We start from the raw sequence: 24594 nt of genomic DNA, 5'->3' as shown, positions 1-24594 counted from the left end.
TATCAAAACAGCATAGAAAGAAAGAAGGTTACATGGCTTCCAGTTGTTGTTAAAAAACAGGTCTTATATGATGGCTCCAAATGCATTCAAATCCAAATATAATAACAACAACAAAATAATAAAAACAATGGGAGGTGATTATTGCGACTATCTCAGATAGAAAATAAGTACATTAGATGGAGCTCCATATTCCTCATTTTTGTTCCTTATAAAAAAGCCTCTTCCAAGCTACTTGCAATGAATAAGGCCATCACCCAAGGTCCAAAAGTCATCCTTAAAAAAAGAAGCCCTAAAAAAATGAAATAAGATGGGGGCAGGGATGGAGACAAACCATAAGAGACTCTTAATCTCACAAAACAAACTGAGGGTTGTTGGGGGGTGGGGAAAGGGATAGGGTGGCTTAGGTTATGTACTTTGGGGAAGGTATGCACTGTGGTGAGCACTGTGAATTGTGTAAGACTGATAATTCACAGACGCTATGGTGAGCACTATGAATTGTGTAAGACTGATGATTCACAGACCTGTACCCATGAAGCAAATAGTACATTATATGCTAATTAAAAAAAAAAGCCCTAAAGAGATAATTACTTATACTACTTGAGCATCCAAAAAGAAGTAAATTGTTATATCCAGTCTCTCTGCTCTGTGTTTCTTTTCTCTGAGCCAACATGACTCACACATTTATGCACACGTTTACAGACATATATGCTTCTTTTAACTGTCCCAATACTATTAACCAAAAGCAATTTTATTTTAAGTAAAAATATACATTATGCCCTTTATTTATTCTATTTATTCTTCCCCTGTCTTGCAAAACTTTTCCACCGGGGGAATGAGAGTGGGTTGGGGTGTGTGAGGGGATGAATCTCAACCTGACAAAGGCACAAGGCAATACAGTTTTTTTTTTTTTAATTTAATTTAACTTCTTTTGTGTGTGTTCCAAAATTCATTGTTTATGCATCTTACCCAGAGCTCCATGCAATATGCGCCCTCCCTAATACCCACACCAGGCTCACCCAACCCCCCACCCCCCTCCCTTCCAAAACCCTCAGTTTGTTTCTCAGAGTCCACAGTCTCTCATGGTTTATCTCCCCCTCCGATTTCCCCCAACTCACTTTTCCTCTGCATCCAGTCTTAAACAAACACTGGACACCAACACCAGCCCCCACCCCCCCACCCCACCCCACCCCACCCCCGCCAGCACCGCCTCCTCTCCATTACAGTGAGCATAGCCACAGGCAAGGGGAAGTGAAGACAATCATCCAAAATATAAAGCACTTTCATAGTCATTACCTTGTTTCAGCCTCAGAGCAACTCTGTTAAGTCAGAAAGTCAGTAGTTTACCTGTAACATTCCCATTTTACAAAAGAAAATGTAGTTAAGGAGCTTGCTTAAGTACTAATAGCTAGTAATCGGTGAATTCAGGTGCTCTCAGACAAATACAGTGCTCTTTTACCAAATTACAATGCTTCCCTAAACCATGTTACAAGAGAAAGGATCTTATCCTGGGATATCAAGAAGTGGACCTGGGGACTGACCGTATGTGGAGGGTGAGAGAAAGAGAAGAAACAAACAATCCAAAATTTTTTTTTACCCAAGTCATTTAACTGAAAAGGAGAAACCCAAAAGCAGAGCAGTTTTATTGGTAACATGAGAAATATATTGTACATCTTAATGATGGAGACTTCTATACTTTGATTTCCCACTGTTAATATCAACATTCAATTACATGTTTATGTACACATATTATATATACATATATGTGGATTTTTCTGGTTATACAGAACAAATTTCTAGAAATAAATTGTAGGTTTATAGTGTATTAGAAATATATTAAGGTTTTTGACACATGATGCCAAATTGAGTCCTAGAAATATAATAATCACAGTTCTACCAGAAATGTGTTAAGAATGTCCATTTTCTAAATTTGTGCCAACACTACCTATTATTATTTTTTTATCAATTTACAGATACAAAATAGAAATTTTTGCCTATTTGGGTTTCTGTAAAAACTATGGAGATTGAACATTTTTACTTGTGTTTTTAATGAAATTGTAATTTTTATATGTTTGTGTTTGCATGGATTGTTCATATTTTTAGCATTTTTATACTAATAGGGTATTAGACTTTGTTAAATTACAGGCTCTCTTCATATACTTAAAATAATAATGCTTCGTTCAACTCCCCCAAAAGAAACAATGTGACATGATCATGTAAAACTACTCCTGTATCTGAAAATATATATAGTAGTCATCGTCTTTCCTTCCATATATTCATCTTTTAGGTAAATACTTTTTAAGCTACTGCTAATCAGTAAAAATATTTTCCAGGGAACAATTTCCATGCAAAGAATTCCTTATAGTACTGACGAGAGAACCTCATAGATATAAATATTTACAAATGAGGAAATGTATATAAAGCTGTATAAATATGTATATGATCACATAGCTAGCAAGCCTATGCTTCTGTCACTGCTAGAAATAAGGAAGAAATTCTTGGAAATTATAATTTATGTGAAGAGAGTGAACATTGTCAATCTACCTACAGAAGGGGAATAACTTTGTATTCACTTCAGTGTCTCATCTAGAGAAGTTCACATTGTTTGAATTTGACATCCACACTCGTTTGTTAGTTTGTTTTTTATTAACACATAATGTATTATTAGCCCCAGGGGTACAGGTCTGTGAATTACCAGGCTTACACAATTCACCGCACTCACCAGAGCAGATACCCTCCCCAATGTCCACCACTCAGCCACCCCATCCCTCCCACCCTGCTCCCCTCCAGCAGGCATCCACACTTGTTAAAAGCAGACCCACAAAATCTCTTAATTTCTGAGTTTTTAGAACAAGAAGCTACATATGTAAAAGATTTAAATATGGGTAACATTTTTAATCTGGCATCCATTTTTGAAATTACAGTATAAAGAAGCATATGTGCCAACTGTCCTTATTAAAATAAGAGAACATAAAACAGGAAAATATCCTTTAAATACTGAGAAATCTGGCAAAGATTCCTAGTGAGTCATAGACAACTGGGTGTGAATATTGCTGATGATTCATAAATGGTAAGTCTGGGGAATACAAAGCCAGATGGATAAATAAGTGGAAAGAAGAAAAACTGGCAGACCTTCAATGATAACTATGTCCAGGAGATGGAATCTTGCCCCAGAAGCAAGGATTGGTAGATGTAGTGCTCATAACATTTTGGAGGAATCATCTCTTGAGATAAGTACCATAGGAGAAATTACATCAGCTAGAACTTGAGCATAGGCTCTAAAGCACATGGAATAACTGTAAATGTAAAAGGAAATCCTCATAAAAGGAAAGCTGTGTAAGAACCTTTCTCAAGAAAATATCTGCCATCATACAAGTCAATGGTGCCCAAGGACTTTCTTAAAAAAAAAAATTCATAACTACCACTGTTTTAGAAACACAACATAAACACAGGAGCACCGGGTTTGTTCTAATGAGTTACTTTACATACTAAACAACTGAGTTAAATGGATACCAGTGGAAAAACTTGAGACTGGGGTCCCAAACCCTAATGCAGCAACTTGTAGTGGTTCTAAGCAAGATCAAACATAACTTACTAAAAGAAGGCAAGAAATGTAAGAGGGTTTTCAAAGACAGTATTTAACATCATGGATGGTTTTCAGACAATCTAAAGAAAATGCCAGTCAACAGCTAGCCACTCTATTCCGATTATTTAATGGATCAGAGAATAGGTAATGAGTACTTTTTTTTTTTTTTAAATTTTGGGAAGGGCACCTGTGTGGCTCAGTCATTAAGTGTCTGCCTTCAGTTCAGGTCATGATCCCAGGGTCCTGGGATAGAGCCCCGCATTGTGCTCCCTGCTCAGCAGGAAGCCTGCTTCTCCTTTTCCCTCTCCCCCTGCTTGTGTTCCTGCTCTGGCTGTCTCTCTCTGTCAAGTAAACAAACAAAAAATCTTTAAAAAATAAAAATTTTGAGAAGAATTAATATGTTCAGTATCACCCTACAAACTCTAAAAATAAAATAAATTCATGGAATAATAAACTTTCTTATTTCTGCATATACTATTATAAACTTACAGATTCAAGGAAATTTTCTTAACAAATCAAATGCCCAGTTTAAGAAAAAAAAACCTATGTTATCATTTCTTTACCCTAGAAACTTAGTTCCTTGAAGGCAGAGGTTCTTTTTCGTCTCTGCATTCCGAAGTAGCTAGGACAGTATCTAATGAGTTGGCACTTGATTAATACTTATTAATGAGTAATTAAATCCTTTTCAATAGAGGCAATGATTTTACGTCATCTAGAAAGGTATGCTGATAATTCTACCAGTTTAGTTTCCTAAAGCATTTTCACAAACACGGTTTGGTTTTCACTAAAATATGACATGTCACCCAAAATCCATATTAATACAGGACTTTATTTGTGAGCATCTAGTAAGAGCTTCCTTGTATCAAACACTCTTGTGGGTTCTAGGAATACAGAAGAAGAAAGACTTTGATGGGACTTGGGTAGTTGCTGCTTCCAGAGCTCACATCCTAATGTGGACAACAATAAGAAGTCAAAGAAGGAAGAAGAAAAGAAGAAAAATGAGAAACACGTACTATTCCAAGCACGGTTCTCAATGTGTTAAATCATTTAATCCTTGAAATCATCCCATGAGATAAACTGCCGTAATTCTATTGTACAAATGAATGGACTGAGGGACAGAGAGCTTAAGCAACTTGCCCAAGATCTGGTAACAGTAAAATTAAATCTGGTGGTTTCTATCTCCAGAGGTCAGGTGCTTAACCATTCTGCTCTACTGCTTCTCAAACCCCTGAACAAATAATTTTTTTTAAAATTTATTTGACAGAGAGACATCACAAGTAGGCAGAGAAGCAGGCAGAGAGAGAGAGAGGAGGAAGCAGGCTCCCCGCTGAGCAGAGAGCCCGATGCGGGGCTCGATCCCAGGACCCTGAGATCACGACCCGAGCCGAAGGCAGTGGCTTAACCCACTGAGCCACCCAGGCGCCCTGAACAAATAATTTTGAAAGAGTATGGTATGTGCCATGGACAAGGCATTGGATGCTCAACAGCATATAAAAGTACCCTACCCTGAACTGAGGGATCAAGGAAGGCCCCCTGGAGAAGATAATATCTGCACTTAACCTTGAAAACTGCATCAAGTTTGCCATCCAGAGAGGATGGGGAAAGAAGGATATAGGCGTGATACACAGTAGAAAAAGCAAGGGTTCAGTTAGTTTATAAAGAGAAAATGAGACAATGCCTCCCTTTTTCTTTACCATCCACAAAAATATATAAATGTCCTATTCCCTCTAATTCAAGACGCTATCAATTAAATAATACATCTAGATGTTTCATTATAAAATGTGGGGAAATGTGCATTTTTGAATCACTGACAGGCAACAGGCAAACCTCTATTAACAATGAAAGCTCAAAGAAGCACAGGAATCCCCTGCTCTTGGAATCTAGCTGTTAGGCTCCAGCTTTGTGGACATAAAGAGAATGCTTTTAATGGAAAACCTATTGTGTTTCATATGTATATTTTGCTTATTTTGCTTATTTTGCTTATTTTTATATTTACCCTTGTATAAAATGACCTGAAGAATTTTATTTTTAAAAAATCTGCCCTAAAAGATTTCCTAAAAATAGTAAGAAAAAGATAAAAGGAAGATCTTTAAAAAGTGAGAAACAAATTGGGCTCTGAGATTGTTAATGATTGATCCGGAAAGAGAAATACAATTTGTTATTCAACAGTTTTCCTTACATGAAAACAAGTAGTAACTGTCAAGAAGCAAAATTATCCACCCACTACTAAGCCTTGGAAAGAGTCTCTCCCCTGAATTCTTATGAAGACTACATCTTGATAAAAGGTGAATTCTTAATGGTATTTCTTTTTTTTTTTTTAAGATTTTATTTATTTATTTGACACAGAGAGAGAGAGAGATCACAAGTAGGCAGAGGCAGGCGGGGCGGAAGCAGGCTCCCCACTGAGCAGAGAGCCTGATATGGGGCTCGATCCCAGTCCCTGAGATCATGACCTGAGCCAAAGGCAGCGGCTTAACCCACTGAGCCACCCAGGTGCCCCTTAATGGTATTTCTTAAAACCTCTTTCAGTGCGGACTAATGGTATACTACCAACTGCAATTTAGTAAAAGCAATTCAAGAAGGGGTTTAAAAGGGCGCCTGGGTGGCTCAGTGAGTTAAGCCTCTGCCTTCAGCTCAGGTCATGGTCTCAGGGTCCTGGGATAGAGGCCCTCATCAGCTCTGGGCTCTCTGCTCGGCAGGGAGCTTGCCTCCTCCTCTCTCTTTCTGCCTGCCTCTCTGCCTGCCTCTCTGCCTACTTGTGATCTCTCTCTCTCTCTCTGTGTCAAATAAATAAATACAATCTTTAAAAAAAAAAAAAAAGAAGGGGCTAAAAAATTTTCACTCTAAAGCACACACCACTTTGACAATCTGGCTTAATTCAGGGATAAACTCTCATGTCTAAAATGGGGAATGGATGGACTGCACATCATTCCTGTTATCCCATGGCTAGAAAAATGGCCAGTCTCAACTTCCAAAAAGCATTGTGTAGGCAGGCGTAAAATCAAATACCTGGACTGCACCTATCGTATTTTTCCAATCAGTTCAATGAGCTTAAAGCTTAACACCATTCTTTTAATATGGAAAAGCTTAATCATACCTAATATGTATAAATAAGGGTGCTCTTAGAATATTTAGCCACAAATAGTATGTCATAAGACACCAACTGTAGTGTGGAATAGGTCCCAGCAGCCTCCTACTTAGCCAAAACTTAACCCTTAACTTGATGGGTAAGTATGGATAATTCTGGGATGAGCCGCTGACTCACAGGGGCGGCTGAAGCAGCAGACTCAGAGGGTTTAGAAGCAGCAGCTATAGGCTTTCATGCATGAAAGTGCTTAATGTTTTAACAACTACTCTCCCTGTATCAAAATATGCTTCTGAATTTCAGTACTCAGTATTTGTAAATTCCGCTTTGTAAGATTTGAGAACAGATAACAAAATATCATAAAAAACCACAAACACTAAATTGAGATTATTCTTTTTCACTGATCATTCACTCTTTCTCTGTAGCAATCGTAAGCATTCTCTGACTCCTTTGCCTCTCACTCTGTACATAGGATTCTTCTGATATTCCATATTCCATCTCTTGCTGACCCTCAAAATAATATTTTAAAAGATATTAAAGGAAATCAGTTAAGGCTATATTGCAGCCCAGAAAAGAAGATGCAGAGAAGGGCGTGGTCATCTTGAGTTCTTAGCTGTATTGTAAGCTGTGTATAGGCAGGGGAAAGCATAAGCCTTGGCAGAGAAGAGCTAGTGAAGTGTTTTGAGGTCACCTGATATTCTAGAGGACACACAAGAGGGAATTAGAAAACCAAGGAGAAAAGATTTTTAAAAAAGCAAAACACAGACTCAGGGATCTGTGGGAAAATATCAAGCAGAGTAATGTGAATGTAATTTTACTTTCAGAAGGAGGAAATAGGACAAAATAAATAATTGCTCATGCAACTGATCAATATGGATGGACTAAGGTCCATTTTCTTGCTTTTTGTTTTTCCACTTGCTCCATCTGTTCTTTGTTTCTTTTCCCTTCTTTTCCTGTTTTCTTTCAGATTAAGAAAGTTTAGTTTTTTATTCCATTTTATCTTGGCTCCTTTTTTCAGCTTTACTTCTTTGTTATTTAGTTGGTGGCTCTAGAAATTACAATATTAATTTTTAACTTATCACAACCTTTTGCCTTTTCCTGCAAAGTGAAAGAAAATTTTAATGAGAAACTTCCATTTATCCCAATTAAAAATGGTCAAAAGATTAATACAGACACTTCACAGAAGAAGTTATATCAACAGACAATAGGCACATTAAAATGTGTTCAACAGTGTTAGCCACCAGGGAAATGCAAAGTAAAAGTACAATGAGACATCACTACATACCCACTAAAATGGGGCAAAAAATTAGAGATTTTTGGTGCCAAATATTGATCAGGAGGTGGAACACCCAGAATTCTCAGCATTGCTGGTGGAAATATAAAACAGACAATAATTCTGCGAAACTGTTTATCAATTTCTTGTAAAGTTAAATATATTCCCATCCTATGACACAGCAATTCTACTTTTAAGTATTTACCAATAGAATAAAAATATACACCCACAAAAAAATCTGTATAGGATTGTCCTTAGCAGTTCCATTCATAATGATACAAACCTGAAATATTCTATATTTTGATAACAGTGTGGTTACCATGGAGTATGCATTTGTCAAGTTCATTGAACTTATAATGTGTATTTCAATAAGTAAAGACTTATCATAATTTTAAAATAAAAAATGAACTGATAATAAAAATAATAGCTTAAAAAGGTCAACGTATTTATTACTCTCACTTAGAACCAAGTGAGCCGTGCTAAACTCGGGAATAGATGTTTATTAAATGTCTCTGATTATATCATTTTTTGATTTGGAGATTCTTTACTTATCCCAGAATTTAAATGCATTTACTTTTTCTAATCCCAATCACTGAGTGCTTTCTTTGTTCTAAATTATATGAATAAATTCAAACACAAGTCAATTGGTAACCTCATCAACAAACTACAGCATGAGAATCCATATCTAAACATCATATGAAGACAAACTAGAAAAGTGGCTTTCACAACCCACTACAGTTAAAAATACTACTCAATCCTGAACCCTTACAACATGAGGAAGTGAAGTGCCTCTTAGCCATAGGTTATTTAATTTGAGGTGGGAAAAAATGAAATCATGATGGCAATCTTCATAGCATTTTACACATGAGCAATGATGACAATACTTCGATAATGTGCCACTTTCCATATTCTCTAATTACAAAACCCTGTGTAAGGCAAGAGGCATAAATATTCTCCACTTGCTACTCCTGCCATTTTTTCCAGCCTCATCAGGGCTCAGGAATTCTGTATCCTGGTGAATGTGATTAGCAAGAACAATAATATAATCTTTCTATTCTAATGGTGCAATCATGATCAGAAGCAGTGGTCTCCTTTCCAATAGTGAGGCTTTGTTACCTTAGACATCTTGCCAGACTATTTCTTCCTCCTGACTGTTGATGTTTGTACCATCTTTAACATAAAGTAATGACAAAGAATGTCTTTTTTTTTCAATAAGCAGAGATATAACAAATAGGATCTATCACAACTTTAAAATCCTTAAGCTATCTGTGTTGTAGAAAGCAGCCCAGAACTTCCCCTCCTAGGTCTTGTTGCAATAAAATAATTGATTCTACTTGGGAAATGTTTGTAGCTAGTGAACACACACAAAAAAACACACTTTCTGCAGTCCTAAACTCTGTATCTTTAAAAGTAATTTTAAAACCGCCAAAAAGTTAATATTAATAAGAAATAGTGCACATTCTAAGAAGGTACCTAATGAAGTGGAATGTGACCAGAAAAGACAAGCAATTGCCAACGAAAAATTTCCAAGATGGTTGTTCTCTGTAGTAAGTTTACTGAAGGCATAAACTGTACAGAATACTTGCATTTGTGACCACAAAGGAAAATAATCAGGTTCTCAGAATCATACCAGAATAACGAAGATCTCAGATACTCAAATAACAATTTTTTCAAACTGGAACCTTCTTCCCCACAACCAAGCTAATAATAATACAAATTATCATAAATTTGTCTACCAAACATAGATGCAGAACAAGTGGGGTTAGTTGATAAGATCCAGCTCTCAAGTGAAGTGATTTATCACCATTATTTCTTGAACTCAGTTAGTGAATTTAGTGCGTCCCTACTATGGGTCAGTAAACAAAAAATGTACAGTTCCTGCTCTCACGAAGCTTATCTTAAGAAACACATACCTAGTTGGACACTGCTTAGATGGGCTCTGTTAACATGCGCTCCTCTAATGGTCCTACCTCAGAGCATCCAAGATCGATCGTTGTCTCATGGGCTCCATGGTGAGCATAAAATCATGGAGGAGGCTTCCTCTCCCCAGCTACTATTTCATTCCCCTACTTTCTCCTATAAATGACTCTGTCCACTTCACCTTTATTTGTGTTTTAATTGTTCCTTTACTCAGTTACGTATTTGCCCTTACAGTCACATATATTTGGACTTGATCAGCTTAACTCTCAGAAGACCAGCTAAATTTTCTAAGTGCTTGGGAGATAATTCATTAAGTTCCCCATATCCTGGCACCAAACACAAGGTTTACTTTTCCACACTATGTAAATTAACCATGTGCTTGTGTCACATTTTGTCATTATCTTTATCAACCTTGACAAACATTAGACCACAGATTCCATTTTTTTTTAATTAAAAAAAGGCAGATTTCTCTTTTCAGAGAAAAAGAGAAATTAAACTATACACCACCTGGCCTAGTTCAGTTACAAAAGAACCATCATTCTTGGCTGATAGCTTCATTCTGAATCCTCTCTGTGCTCGCTTTAGAGGTCGCAGCAGGAAGCTGAATCTGAAAACAGTTTCCATGTTAAGGGGCCTATAGCATGCCTGGAGAGTCTTGAAATCATCTCTTCTTGAATAATATTACTTGGTTATGGTTGGGAACTTTCATGCACTACTTCCCAAAGAGTGTTCATATGGGCAGGCATTTATACTGTGCAGCCTAATCACTACTGCTGGTTTGACGGCTCAGCAGACAGAGGTAATACACCTGTAATCACAGCCTGATCGCACCACCTTTCACTGCCTTCACAGCAGCACTCAGCACCAATTCATCATTTCCTTTTCAAAAGAGGGTCTTTGCTGCTTTGTTTTGATAGGATCTTGAAAGTCTGACTATTTTCCAACAGATCAGGAGTGGAGATTTGAATTATCCTTTTGATAATAAATGACAGGACCAGTCGTACAAATATGAAAGAGCTTTTCTGCTTGAAAGAACTGTGCTTCCTCTCCATATTTAAAAAATTATTGTTCCTTTCTCCAAATCTCCTTCTTTGGCTGTATATTAAAGGAAAAGACACTGGAAAGTAAGATTAGGAAAGTTGTTTTCATCTGTGATCAGATACCTTAGGGACTACTTAGGGTCCTTCTTGGAAGAGGAAGGGAGGAATTTGGGGGGATAGAGGGAGAGGAGGAATTAATGGATCTCACTGGGGTTGGCCCCAGTCTCCAGTGTCAACCTGGGCAGCTTTGACTTTGGGGCGTATTTATCTTAAGATGATGAGGCTAAGCCTCAAAGACCCTCATTTGCAAAGACCCTTCCAAGACCCCTGGCAATGTGTTCACATGGTCATATGTTTTGTAAAACATGAAAAAGTAGGAAAAAAATTGACCATAATTAATTAAGGCCTCTGTCTCTTTCCATTCTCACCCCCCTGGTGTTAAGTGGTAGTTAAGGAGTTATTAGTTAAGGAGTTATATAAAGTTAAGGAGAAATTTGGGGATAGATTTTGTTTAGATGTAGCAGGATATCTTTCTAAGCTTCAAGCCACCCCTGTGCATGGTTTAGTTATTTCCAGCTATCCCAGTGTAGGGATAACTTCCAGTAAGGCTCCCGGCACCCAATGGTACCAAGTCACCTAGCATCATGACCCAAAGGTGTAAGGCCAAGGATGCTATAGTGAGATGTGCATGTCCTATAGAAAGCACAAAGTTTGAAATGCACAAAGCCAGAAATATTTTGTAGGAAATTTCTTCCATCAACAGCCATGTAAATACATAAGTGGACTCCAGTTCTCGTGCACATAGTCTAGAGCACAACCTCTACACTTGCAGGCGAGACAGGGAGGGAGAGAGAAAATCAATCATCAATCAATCAATCAATCAGTCTATAGATACAAAATCAATAGGGACACTTCTATAAAAAATAAAGCAAGGATGAATAGGAGGGTTGAACTTTTTAAGTAGAATGATGTGAAAAATAAGGTACCATTTGCTCCAGTTTCATAACAATGACACGGAGTATGCCAAGTGTCAATATTGATTAAGTGCTGTGGGTTAGGCAATACTTAGACACAACTGTGAACTATGTATGAGTAATCCTTGTTCAAACAGAACTTCCAGTATAGAGGGTTATAAAGCCAGTAAACAAGTAATTGTAATTAGGTGTGTCACGTACTATGGGGGCAGACAGTTTAAGAAACAACTTACTTGACTTAAAGGATAATGAGATTCTTCCTCACAGAAAAACTATTATGCCAAAATCTAAAGGATCCATAGGAGTTATCAAAAATGAGGTGATATATATATATGATATATGTATATATGTATATAAAACCACTATATACCACCGTAAATATATATACACAGTAGTGGAGTTGTGGAGTTATGGCATCATATGGGGTTTCTATTTTTAATACATTGATAAGAATATATAAGAATTCTATTTTTAAAGAAATTACCCTGGCTTTCATGTAGAAGAAAGAGAAGAATATAATACTAAAGGGAAAGAAATCAGAAAAAAATAATGATGGCTGAAAGTTGGGAAGCAACAGGTAAAATTCACAGGAGTGATAAATTTAACAGATATTTAGGAAATAGAAATCAGTGATGACTGCTGAAAGTGAGACGGTAAGTAGAGAGTAATAAAAGACAATGTCCAAATTTCTGGCTTGAGTTAACTGCTTGGTATCTGAATTATTTAGCCCCCAAAATTCATATGTTGAAGTTCTAACTCCCAGTACCTTAGAATGTGCTATATTTGAAGATACGGCCTTAACTAAAGCAAGTAAGTTAAAATGAGGTTATTAGTGTGGGCTCTAATCTCCTATGACTAGTGTCCTTCTAAGAAGAGGAGATAAGGACACAGACACACAGAGCAAAAAGACCATGTAAGGACAAAGGAAGAAGACGGCCACTTATAAGCCAATGAGAGAAGCTTCAAGAAGAGCCAACCCTACTGACACCTTGATCTTGGATGTCTAGCCTCCAGAACTTTGAGAAAATGAAGGCCTGTTGCTTGATGCACCCAGTCTACAGTACTTTGTTATGGGAAGCCCTAACAAGCCTGTAGTACCCTTCATTGAGAAAGGGAATACATAAAAGGAGAAGTTTGGGATGGAGGAGATGATGGAATCTTCTTGGAGAAATTGACTTGTGAGTATCTACAAGACATCAAGATGAATTTGTCTACAAGGAATTTGGAGCCCTTGCAGAGGCAAAATTGGAACAATGATGGCATACTTCCATCATGTAGAATACTCTTGATTTCCAGAAAAAACGCTTCTCATGAAGACTAGCTCACAAGAGTTTAAACCACCCCTTTTTAAGGGTCATCTAAAGCAATGAAGGAATGTGCACTCAAAATGGAATGCAGTAATCTATAAAAGATAGGAATAGAAGCCATGAAGCAAAAACAGAGAGTAAAAAAATAGCAATAAATCTGGAAAAAAATTTTCATGCTAAAAGTGAAAATTACAGTCATTGAAATAAATACTTCAAGGGATAGGTTGAAAAGTTGACCAGATACAGCTGGAAAAAAAATTAGTAAACTGAAAGGAATTAAAGTAGTTACCTAGAATACAAAACAGAGGGACAAGCAGATGAGAAGTATGAGAGGCTATCTGAGTGACATGGATGACAGAATCAATAGTTCTAAGATATGTATAATAGGAACCCAAATAGAAAGAATATAAATAATAGCAAAAAAATTCTATTTAAAGAAGCAACTGAATTTTTTTTTTGAATTAAAGGACAGGTACCATTCTCAGACTGAAGGACCACAAGTCTCAAGTAGGATAAACATAGAGTGAAAGGTAGACTATCAGATATAAAGAGTACCTCTTATAAAATATCTAGTGAAAACACAAATTATCTACAAAGGAACAACTATACTGACAGAAAATCTTAAGTTATAATACTTGCCAAAAGATAATTTCAAAGTGCTGAGGAAAAAAAACTATTAACCTATATTCAACTAACGTATCATTGACAGGTAAGAGTGAAATTAAAATACTTTCCTGCACAATAAGTCTGATATATTTGACACTTTGCTGAAATAACTAAGTACAGAATGCAATTATAAGAAAATTGAACCAAGGGGGTACCTGGGTGGCTCAGTCAGTTAAGCATTTGCCTTCAGCTCTGTCATGATCTCAGAGTCCTGGGATGGAACCCCACATCAGGCTCTCTGCTCAGCAGGGAGTCTGCTTCTTCCTCTCACTCTCCCTCTCAAATAAATAAATAAAATCTTTTTTTTTTTTTAAAGAGAAAGATTCTGTCTTCCTCTGCCCCTCCTCCAACTTGTGTGCGCTCTCTCTCTCAAATAAATAAATAAATAAATCTTTAAGAAAAGAAGACAGAAAGAAAGAAAGAGAGAGAGAAAGAAAGAAAAGAAAAGAAAATTGAACCAAGAAGAAAAGCTTAGGATGCAATCACCAAGAGTAAATAAAGAAACTGCTAAATATGAGACACCTGGTCGGCTCAGTCACTTAAACATCTGCCTTCAGCTCAGGTCATGATCTCAGGGTCCTGGAATCCAGCCCCATGGTAGGCTCCCTGCTCAGCAGGGATCCTGCTTCTACCTCTCCCTCTACGCACTCTCATTCTCTCTCTTACTCTAACTTTCTCTCAAATAGATAAATAAAATCCTTCTTTTAAAACCTGTAAAATATGATATAAATTTAAATAAATGTTAATTGTTAAAATACTAATAATAATCACGGATAATAGGGGATAAGAAAACAGGATACAACTAAAATCGGCAACAATGATAGTGCTGAAGTTGAAAGACAGAAGGTCAGAGTTAAAGCATTTAACTTCCTTACATTGGGAGAAGAGTAGAGCTCTTTGTCCACTTTCTCACTTATTGTATGTTTATGTTATAAAGTAAGAATGATCATGAACATAAAAGAAATTGAATGCCTGATTTTCCAACCAATAAATCAGTAAGAAAAGCTTCATCTGTAGAAGATGCAGGCAATATCTCCCCTGGGTTCTACAACCAGCTTGGGGAAGTTGCCCTTGACATTGCCCATTGTATGGCACCAAGTAGCAGCCCTACACTGTTGCATCCAACTTACAACCTCAAATCTTAATTTCATCAATGCTTTTTGAAAACCTAAACAAAAAGAGACAAAAAGAAAAAGAGGGAGAAAATCTTTTTAACCATCTATATCTCTTCCCTAATGACCACCCTAATATAATCAATAACAAATGGTAAAGAGTCAAAAGATGGGTGGTGTAGATTAAATGAAAATGCAACAGAAGTACAGGAACATTCCCCAAGGTGAGTAATACCTTAATGATGAAGAATTGATGGCACTGTTTATTTTCACTGTCTGACAGCCACCGTAGCTACTACTGTCTTCATTTCATGAATGACTCAACTGAGGTAAAACAAGATCACACAATTTTCCTGGAATAGAAACAGAAACTTCATAATCTTTAAATCAGACTCATAATCTCTAAATTTATAATCTAGCTTTCTATCTTGAGCATAGCTTCGGTTATAAGATCTAAAAACACTGATTCATTCTTTCATTGCTCTGGATTTGTAAATTCAAACACTTCTTCTAAGTCAAATATTGGATTACATTCTAGGATTCCAAATTTTTTCAGTAAATGCTATTTTTGCTGTTAGGTTATCCAGACTTTTACATGAAGGAGTCCTTGAGTTAATTTAGCAAAAACTTTACATATTCCTTTTTTTTTTTTTAAGATTTATTTATTTATTTATTTATTTGACAGACAGAGATCACAAGTAGGCAGAGAGGCAGGCAGAGAGAAAGGAGGAAGCAAGCTCCCCACTGAGCAGAGAGCCCAATGTGGGGCTCGATCCCAGGACACTGGGATCATGACCTGGGCCGAAGACAGAGGCTTTAACCCACTGAGCCACCCAGGCGCCCCATATTCTAAAGAAAACAAACAAAGCTGATCGTTGACTTACTCTTCCATTCTTCAATTCTTTCTACAATTGGCTATGTAATTACTGGGAGGCATAAGGAATTCTCAATGCTCCATTATATTTTTTCTTTTATACTCCTGAGAGGTACAAAAGGAAAACTTAAAACTAGCTAAGACCAGTGTCCTAAAGACTTACCAAAACCTTCTACCATGTTACAAAACAAACGACCTTATTCTGACCTCTTTACAAATGACCAAACACAGCTCTCTAGCAGAAGTCACTTAATCAAGAGCAGACATTTAATCACATTAAAAAATGAAAGAACTGTTCCCTTACAACTTTCACCAGAACTTTTTAGAGTCCAAAATTGTTCTTTGTCATTTGATATATGAATCAATATGGATAGGACTTTGGTCAAACATTAAGACATTTATAAGACGGCCTCAAAAACTCTTTTAAAGTACTTTAATAACATATTATAACATATTTTAATTGCCTGTGTTCTTGTCTGTATCCCTTAAGTTCCAAGTTTCTCACTATTATATCACAAAGACTTAACACAATGTCTGGCATATAGATTGTCAGCAAATTAATTGCATGTGTTAAGACAGAGTCTAGTAATGGCTTATAATTTAATGAGGAGTTTCACTTCTGCATTTATTTATGAGCTTAAAACTCTGATTATAAACTGTTATAATTCAGCAAGCCTTTGTAGGAACAACAGAAATAACCAAACATTAAATAGGCATGTTTTAATGCACTGAAAAATAACAAAGAAATGGGACTGAAATTTGGCAAATATGAAGTGTTATTCCTATTAAAAGCTATTGAAAAAAAAAGCCATTGAATACTCCATTTAGCTAGAAATAATAAAAAATATAATATTTAGATGAAGTATCTGCTGAAATAAAAGAGAACACAATGGTTGCTGTGGCAAATGCCAGTGAAGAAGCTTCCAAGTATTTTTTTTTTTCCTTAAACACTTAAGTTGGTTTGGTTTGATGTTTGAACCCAAATATTCCTGCTGAGTATTATATTTCAATGGTTTGAATCTCTCCAATGATCAATATTTTTCCTAATACTTTAAAATTCACAAGTAATTTTATGTCATGTGAGTTGAGAAAATGACACAAAGTCTAAAATTCAAGCTGTGAAATTGGATAATCTTTTTCTTTTTTGCCCCAAATTTGAACCAAATCAATGTACTACACATTGCATTCTATATTTATAAGTTTTTCTGGCCCTTTAGGCTCAAATTTCATAATCTACTTCTTTTGAAATAGGAATAAATTGCTTATAATCCCATAAAGTCAGAAGAAAAACCTGTTATATGACCTTTTTTTTTCTATTGAATTACTTAATTGTTTTGAGCATATTTAATTATAAAACAAATTCCTAGCAAATAAAGTTGGGAGAAAAAAAGAATGATTAAATCTAGAAATTTCAGCTTCCATAACAGAATAGAAAACCCAGAAATAGACCTACAACTATATACCCACCTAATCTTTAACAAAGCAGGAAAGAATATCCAATGGAAAAAAAGTCTCTTCAACAAATGGCACTGGGAAAATTGGACAGCCACATGCAGAAGAATGAAACTGGACCACTTTCTTACCCCACACACAAAAATAAATTCAAAATGGATGAAAGACCTAAATGTGAGATAGGAAACCATCAAAATCATAGGAAAATACAGGCAGCAACTCTTTGACCTCAGCCACAGTAACTTCTTACTAGACACATCACCAGAGGTAAGAGAAACAACAGCCAAAATAACTCTTGGGACTTCATCAAGATAAAAGGCTTCTGCACAGAAAAGGAAACAATCAATAAAACTAAAATACAGCCAATGGGACAGAAGAAGATATTTGCAAATCATATTATCTGATAAAGGGTTAGTATCCAAAATCTATAAAGAACTTACCAAACTCAACACCCAAAAAACAAATAATCCAATTTAAAAATGGGCAGGGGCACCTGAGTGGCTCAGCGGGTTAAAACCTCTGCCTCGGCTCAGGTCATGGTCCCAGGGTCCTGGGATCGAGCCTCGCATCAGGCTCCCTGCTCAGCGGGGAGCCTGCTTCCCTTCCTCTCTCTCTGCCTGCCTCTGCATACTTGTGATCTCTGTCAAATAAATTTTAAAAATCTTTAAAAATGGGCAGAAGACATGAATAGACATTTTTCCAAAGAAGACATCCAGATAACAGACACATGAAAAGATGCTTGACATCACGCATCATCAGGGAAATACAAACCAAAACTACAATGAGATGTCACCTCACACCTGTCAGAATGGCTAAAATTAACAACACAGAAAACAACAGATGTTGGCAAGGATATGGAGAAAGGGGAACCTTCTTAACACTGCTGGTGGGAATGCAAAATGGGCAGCCACTCTGGGAAACAGTATGGAGGTTCCTCCAAAAGTTCAAAATAGAACTACCCTATGACCTAGCAATCGCACTACTAGATATTTACCCAAATTATACAAAAATACAGATTCAAAGGGGCACACCAACACAATGTTTATAACAGCATTATCATTATCAACGACAGCCAAACTATGGAAAGAGCCCAAGTGTCTATTGACAGATGAATGGATAAAGAAGAAATAGGGTATATGTAATGGAATATTACAAAAAGAATTAAATTTTTCTATTTGCAAAGATGTGGATGGAGCTAGAGGCTATTACTCTAAGCAAAATAAGTCAATCAGAGAAAGATAAATACCATTTTATTTCATTCATATGTGGAATTTAAGAAACAAAGCAGATGAACATGGGGGGGGAGAGGTAGACAAACCATAAGAGACCCTTAAAAATAGAGAACAGAGGGCTGATGGCAGGAAGTGGGTGGAGGATTGGCTATGTAGATGATGGACATTAAGGAGGGCACCTGTTACAATGAGCACCAGTGTTGTATATAAATGATGTAGCACTGAATTCTACTCCTAAAACCAATATTGTGCTGTATGTTAACTAAGTAGAATTTAAATAAAAATTTGAAAAGAAACATAAATAAATAAATAAACAATCATGCTGGAATTTTAAAAAGTTTAATCTTTCATAAAAAAACAAAATAGCAGTAAATCTGATTAGGCTTTATCTGAGGTTTCTCACTGGGAAAAGTTTATATTTGTAAGATATATGTAAGAAAAGGTTATATTTGTAAGATATATTTGTAAGATATTTAAAGATAACTCATATACCAAAATATTTATTTAGAACTCAATTACATTATCATGATAATAACTTTAATCCAAAATATATGTGAAATTATTAAAGAAAAACTGTCAAAGATAAATCTTTAAAATTTAAAAAAAAATCAAAAAACAAAAAAACAAAATAGAGGATCATAGCGGAAGAGAGGAAAAAATAAAACAAGACAAAACCAGAGAGGGAGATAAACCATAAGAGACTCTTAATCTTGGGAGACAAACTGAGGGTTGTTGGGGGAGAGGGGTTTGGGGGGATGGGTTAACTGGGTGATGGACATTGAGGAGGGACCTTGATGTAATTAGCACTGGTTATTATATAAGACTGATGAATCACAGACCTCTACCTCTGAAACTAATAGTACACTATATGTTAATAAACTGAATTTAAATTTTAAAAATTTTTAAAAATAAAATTACATTAAAATGTAAAATAGTTCACTAATAAAAATAACAAAAATAACAAAATTTTTAAAAAGTATTTCATTCAATGGTGTCTGTATGTTCCATAGTGTCTTATGGAACATAATAAGCAACCTAATGGAATCTCATGCAAACACAACTCTTATGGTTTTTATGCTTATTGATCTGTATGTCTTTCTATGTGTATCTGTGTGTGTGTCTACCTGGACGTTTCCACAATAAATGTTCTCTTTCACATCAAACTTAGAGAAAAAAGTAACAAATGTAAGCAAACATTAATTATAATTTAAAGGCATGATAAAAATCAGAATTTTCCTTTAAAAACTAAAAATTACTCAGTAAATGATGTTGGAAAAACTAATCCAACTATTAAAAAAGAGGAACATTGACTTTATACCATGTACAAAAATGGGCTCAAAATTAATCAAAGAACTAAAAGTAGGAAATGAAATCATAAAACTCTGAGAAAAAAAACAGAGAGGAAAACTTCATAGCACTGGATTTGACAATGATTTTTTGGAGATGACACCAAAAGCACAGTAACAAAGGAAAAAACAACAAGTAAATGGATTTCATCAAAATCGTAAATTTTTGTGCATCAAAGGATCCTATTAACACAGCCGACAGAATTAAGAAAACATATGCAAATCAGATATTTGTTAAGGGATTAACATCCAGAAAAACGAAGAATTCCTCCAACTCAAAACCAAAAAACAGCTCAAGTCAAAAATGGGCAAAGGACTAGGACGCCTGGGTGGCTCAGTTGGTTAAGCAGCTGCCTTCGGCTCAGGTCATGATCCCAGCGTCCTGGGATGGAGTCCCACATCGGGCTCCTTTCTTGGCAGGGAGTCTGTTTCTCCCTCTGCCTCTGTCTGTTTGTGCTCACTCTCTCCCCCACCCGCCTCTCTCTGATAAATAAATAAAAAAAAATCTTTAAAAAAAAAAATGGGCAAAGGACTTAAATAAAGACATTTTTTCAAAGAAGATATACTATATGAGTAGGCAATAAGCACATGAAAAAGTATTCAACAGCATGTCAACAGTTTTGCAAACCAAAACCAAAATGACATATGACTTTACATCCATTAGGATAGTTATTATCCCAAAACAAAAAAAACAACAGAAAAAAATAAGTGTTGACAAGGATGTGCAGAAATTGGAAGCTTGTGCATTGCTAATGAGAAGGTAAAATGGTGCAGTCACTGTGGAAAATGATATGATCGTTCCTCAAAAAATTAAAAATAGAACTACCATATAATCCAGAAACTCCCTTCTAGATATATACCCAAAGGAACCAAAAGCAGGTTAAATAAATATTTGTACACCCATATTCATAACAGAATTATTCAAAATAGCCAAACGGTGAAAACAACCCCAGCGTTCATCATTAGATGAATGCATACATACAATATGGTATCGACAGCCTTTAAAAGAAAGAAAATTCCGACACATGCTACAACATGGATGAACCTGGAGGACATCATGCTACGTGAAATAAGCCAGTCATAGCAGAATAAATATTATATGATTACACTTGTATGAGGTGCCTAGAGTAGTCAGATTTATAGAGACAAATTAGAATGGTGGTTGGAGGGATGAGAAATGGGGGTTCAAGGGGGAGTGGGGAGGGAGGAATGGGGAATTAGTGTGAAACGAGTACAGAGAGAGTTTCAGTCAGGGAAGATGAAAACCTTCTGGAAATGGATGGTGAAAATACCAATGTGAATATACTTAACGCCACAGAATCATACACTTAAACATGTATAATTAAAATGATAAACTTTATGTGATGAATATTTAACCACAATTTTTTAAAAAATTAAAAATTGTTTACCCATAGCAAAATCCTATCTGCAGTATTTTTAAGTCATGGATTTTCATTTCTGCTTTCATAGCTGAGATCACTAGGGCTATGACAAGGAACAAAACTATTCCTCTATCCCCATGCACATAAACTCTGCAAACTATGAAACCGTGCAATCTGAAAAACTGTTTAAAATAAAGGACGCTTACCTCTGCAGTCCCAGGATACATTCTCCCATGGGAATTTGCACTGGTCCTTCGAAGTTTTAAAACCTTGCACACTATTCACCACCTCTCTCCATACATCCTGTTGTCATCTTTTCCCCCAAATGGAACAATTTCATCTGTACCAGCTGAAGAACTTTCCTTCTCCTAAGAAATTGCATGATCGGCACTTGCAGCCTTTCTCTTCACTTTGATGTCCTGCAGATTCAAACAGGCCTGGAACTGAAGAAGCTGGGCGTAGCTTGTGGCAATTACCTCATAACCTCACTTTGACCATGTTTGGCCTTTAGCTCTTCCGGCAAACTCCGAGCCATCTTCTGAATTTACTTGAAGTTAAAGAACATTTAACTTTCATGCTGATCCTCTAGCTTCACAATCAAAAGTTTCTGAGGTTCCTGGATGGCTCAGTCAGTTAAGCGTCCGCCCTAGGCTCAGGTCGTGATCCAGGGGTCCTGGGATCCAGCCCCATGTCGGTCTCTGTGCTGGGGGGTGGGGGAGGACCTGCTTCTCCCTCTGCCCTTCACCCCGCTCATGCGCATGTGTGCTCACTCGCACTCTCTCTAAAGTTTTCAGATCTGACAAACACTGTTCCTGTTATCGCTGGAGTGGGCCCAGCCCTTTTCACAAATAGATGATTGCTTCTTGCTCTTAATGATTGCTTCCTGTAAGGACCTATTTAGCCAGAGCGATCCCATCTGGTTAAACAGTGATTTTGTTGTTTATGCAGTAAAACTTAAACAGACCCTGGCCCCCCTCAGGGAACTTACTTAAAAGCAAGTCCCGGAAACCAGTCCCAGGTCACAAAGCCCAAACACACGGGCAGGTCAGGCCGGGTGGAGACATCCAATTAGTAGGGCAGGCATACTGTCTCCCTAGCTACCAAGGAGTGTGGGCCCTCCCTTTTGGGTGCCAATTCTGACCAAGGTGATAGACTAGTTCAAATAGCTACTATGGGGTGAACCGTAGTTCAATTGGCCACCCGTGTGTGACCTAGCATGACTGTGCAGCTTTCTCTGTGTGTTACAATCTCATTGGCCACCTGTGTGTGGCCAGGCTCAACCACATGGTCTTTGCTCTATAAAAGTTAGTCTGGGCGTCTGGGAGTCACTCACTCTCTCTGTAAGAGGCGGCCCCCAACAGTCAGTTTGATTCTAGATGCTTGGCACGAAATAAAGCTTTGCTTGACCTTCGCTTTGTATCAGTCTCACTCCTTTGATCAGAGACCCATTATTGGGGGACCTAACACTTCCCCTGTGAAATGATTGATTCTATATACTGTATTTACATGAAATGGTTACCTTTTATCTTTTTTTTTTCCACTTCGATCTTTACCACTTATCCCTGTTCTTAACAAGTACTTACACAGCCAATAAGACAAACTTAAATGCCATTAAATGCCAACCAGGTCCAGGCATTTAAAATGAATAGGCTATATGTAAAAAAGATTGCTGGAGTTTTATAGCAAAACCTTCAGGGACATGTTCACCTGAAAGGACACAAATGGAATAAAAGGAAAAATAAAAACACTGAGTTAGTGCTCACTTTGGCAGCACATATAATAAAATTGGAATTAGCCTGGTCCCTGCGTAAGGATGACACGCAAATTTGTGAAGCATTCCATATTTAAAAAAAAAAAAAAAAAACAGTTTGCTGTCCAAGAGCCACCAATTAACAATCAATATCTTACAGGAAACCGTAAAAAACTGCCAAAACTAAAATGACTATGGAGCAGTAGTAAAACTATTTGTTGATGGTGAGCAGAATGCAAAGTTTGCTCTGCAACATAGTTCTGTTCATAACTACGGAAGCTGTAAATGGACTATAAATAAAAAATCATTGCAATAACATTACCACCACAAGGGAACAGGTTAAAAAACAAAAACAAAAACAAAAACAAAACCTTGGTAACTACAGAAAGGTGGTAAAAATGTTGTAGGCCAGCATTTTTTTTTTTTTATAATTCTTAGGCCAATTTTATTCTAAACTGGATAATATATTTGTCTGGGAACATATTTTCAAGGTCTTTGACTTTCATATTATCAGACAAGAGAGGAAAGCAAAAAGTGCCTCACTTAAGAGCTTGGATTTCTTAGAGACTTACATTATATACAACATTAATGAGGAATTTATATATTGCATTTGCAAGTACCCACTAAATTGAAATCCTTCACACTGTTTTGCAGGTTAAAACTGCAGAATCTCCTTTCTAAATGGAGAATATAATTAAAACTGGGTTAACACTTCCCTGTAGTTAAGAGGCACTCCATGCTGATGCACTAATAAGATGAAACCGATGAATTGATACAAAAAAAAAAAAAAAAAAAAAACTTTCCAGACTGTGTTTAAATGCAAATTTGCCATCTGCCTTGCAGCCTTTGTTGAGCAATAGGTTGAATACACTGAGAAAACCTTGTTGAAAAAGATGCGTAAGGTGATCTTCTAAATGAGGAAGCTGTGCAGGGAAAGTGAGTGCTGCAGGAAGGTCAGCTTTGGAACAGAGAGTTTGGAAAGGTAATTCTCAGCTGAATCTGCTGATGCTTGTTTTGTGGCTTTTATTTGCATGTGTGCTTATTTTTTTCCTCTTTTTTTCATTCAATAATATGTAAATTGTGTGAGATTTGTATAATATCTGTTACCCACTCACAAATCCCAAATGATCAGCTTTTCCCTCTTATGAAATTTCCATGCTCCCTAAACTGAGAGTTTGCAGCACAATTGGAATTCAAGCAATATGCCTAAAATTTTCCAATAAATAAATGTTCAATAATCCAGGAACAGGTGGAAATAGTAAGGACTATCTCCAATTTTTTTAATGATTCAATTTTTGAAAAAGGTAAAGAAGTGCCAGGGTACTAATGAATATTCCACAAAACTGAGGGTCTCATTGTAAACCATAATCTGTTACATATGCATTTTTACTATAATATCATTTACCACACTTATATCAAAAATGCAAAAAAAAAATTAAGTGAGAATGTGTCATAGATTTAATTCTTCTCATTATTTTTTAATATCAGGATTATGACCTTAATTTGAAACATGCTCATTTGTCAAGTATAGATTGAACCCCATGAAAATGCAGAGTTTCTACACAGTATGATATCAGAGTGATATCAGAAAAGCCACA

General features: G+C 36.4%; 1 protein-coding gene and 1 pseudogene across 1 annotated transcript in view; one reads left to right on the top strand and one right to left on the bottom strand.

Annotated features, from left to right (window-relative positions):
• Nucleotides 1–24594, bottom strand: part of ARHGAP24 (Rho GTPase activating protein 24) — a 757722-nt gene that overhangs the window by 709305 nt on the left and 23823 nt on the right. The gene's annotated exons all lie outside the window — the stretch shown is intronic.
• LOC132009456 (U6 spliceosomal RNA) lies at nt 23002–23094 on the top strand (annotated as a pseudogene).

Source organism: Mustela nigripes, chromosome 1 (assembly GCF_022355385.1).
Source record: "Mustela nigripes isolate SB6536 chromosome 1, MUSNIG.SB6536, whole genome shotgun sequence".
NCBI lineage: Eukaryota > Metazoa > Chordata > Mammalia > Carnivora > Mustelidae > Mustela > Mustela nigripes.
Note: the sequence above shows the minus strand (reverse complement) of the source record. Positions and strands in the feature narration are given on the sequence as shown.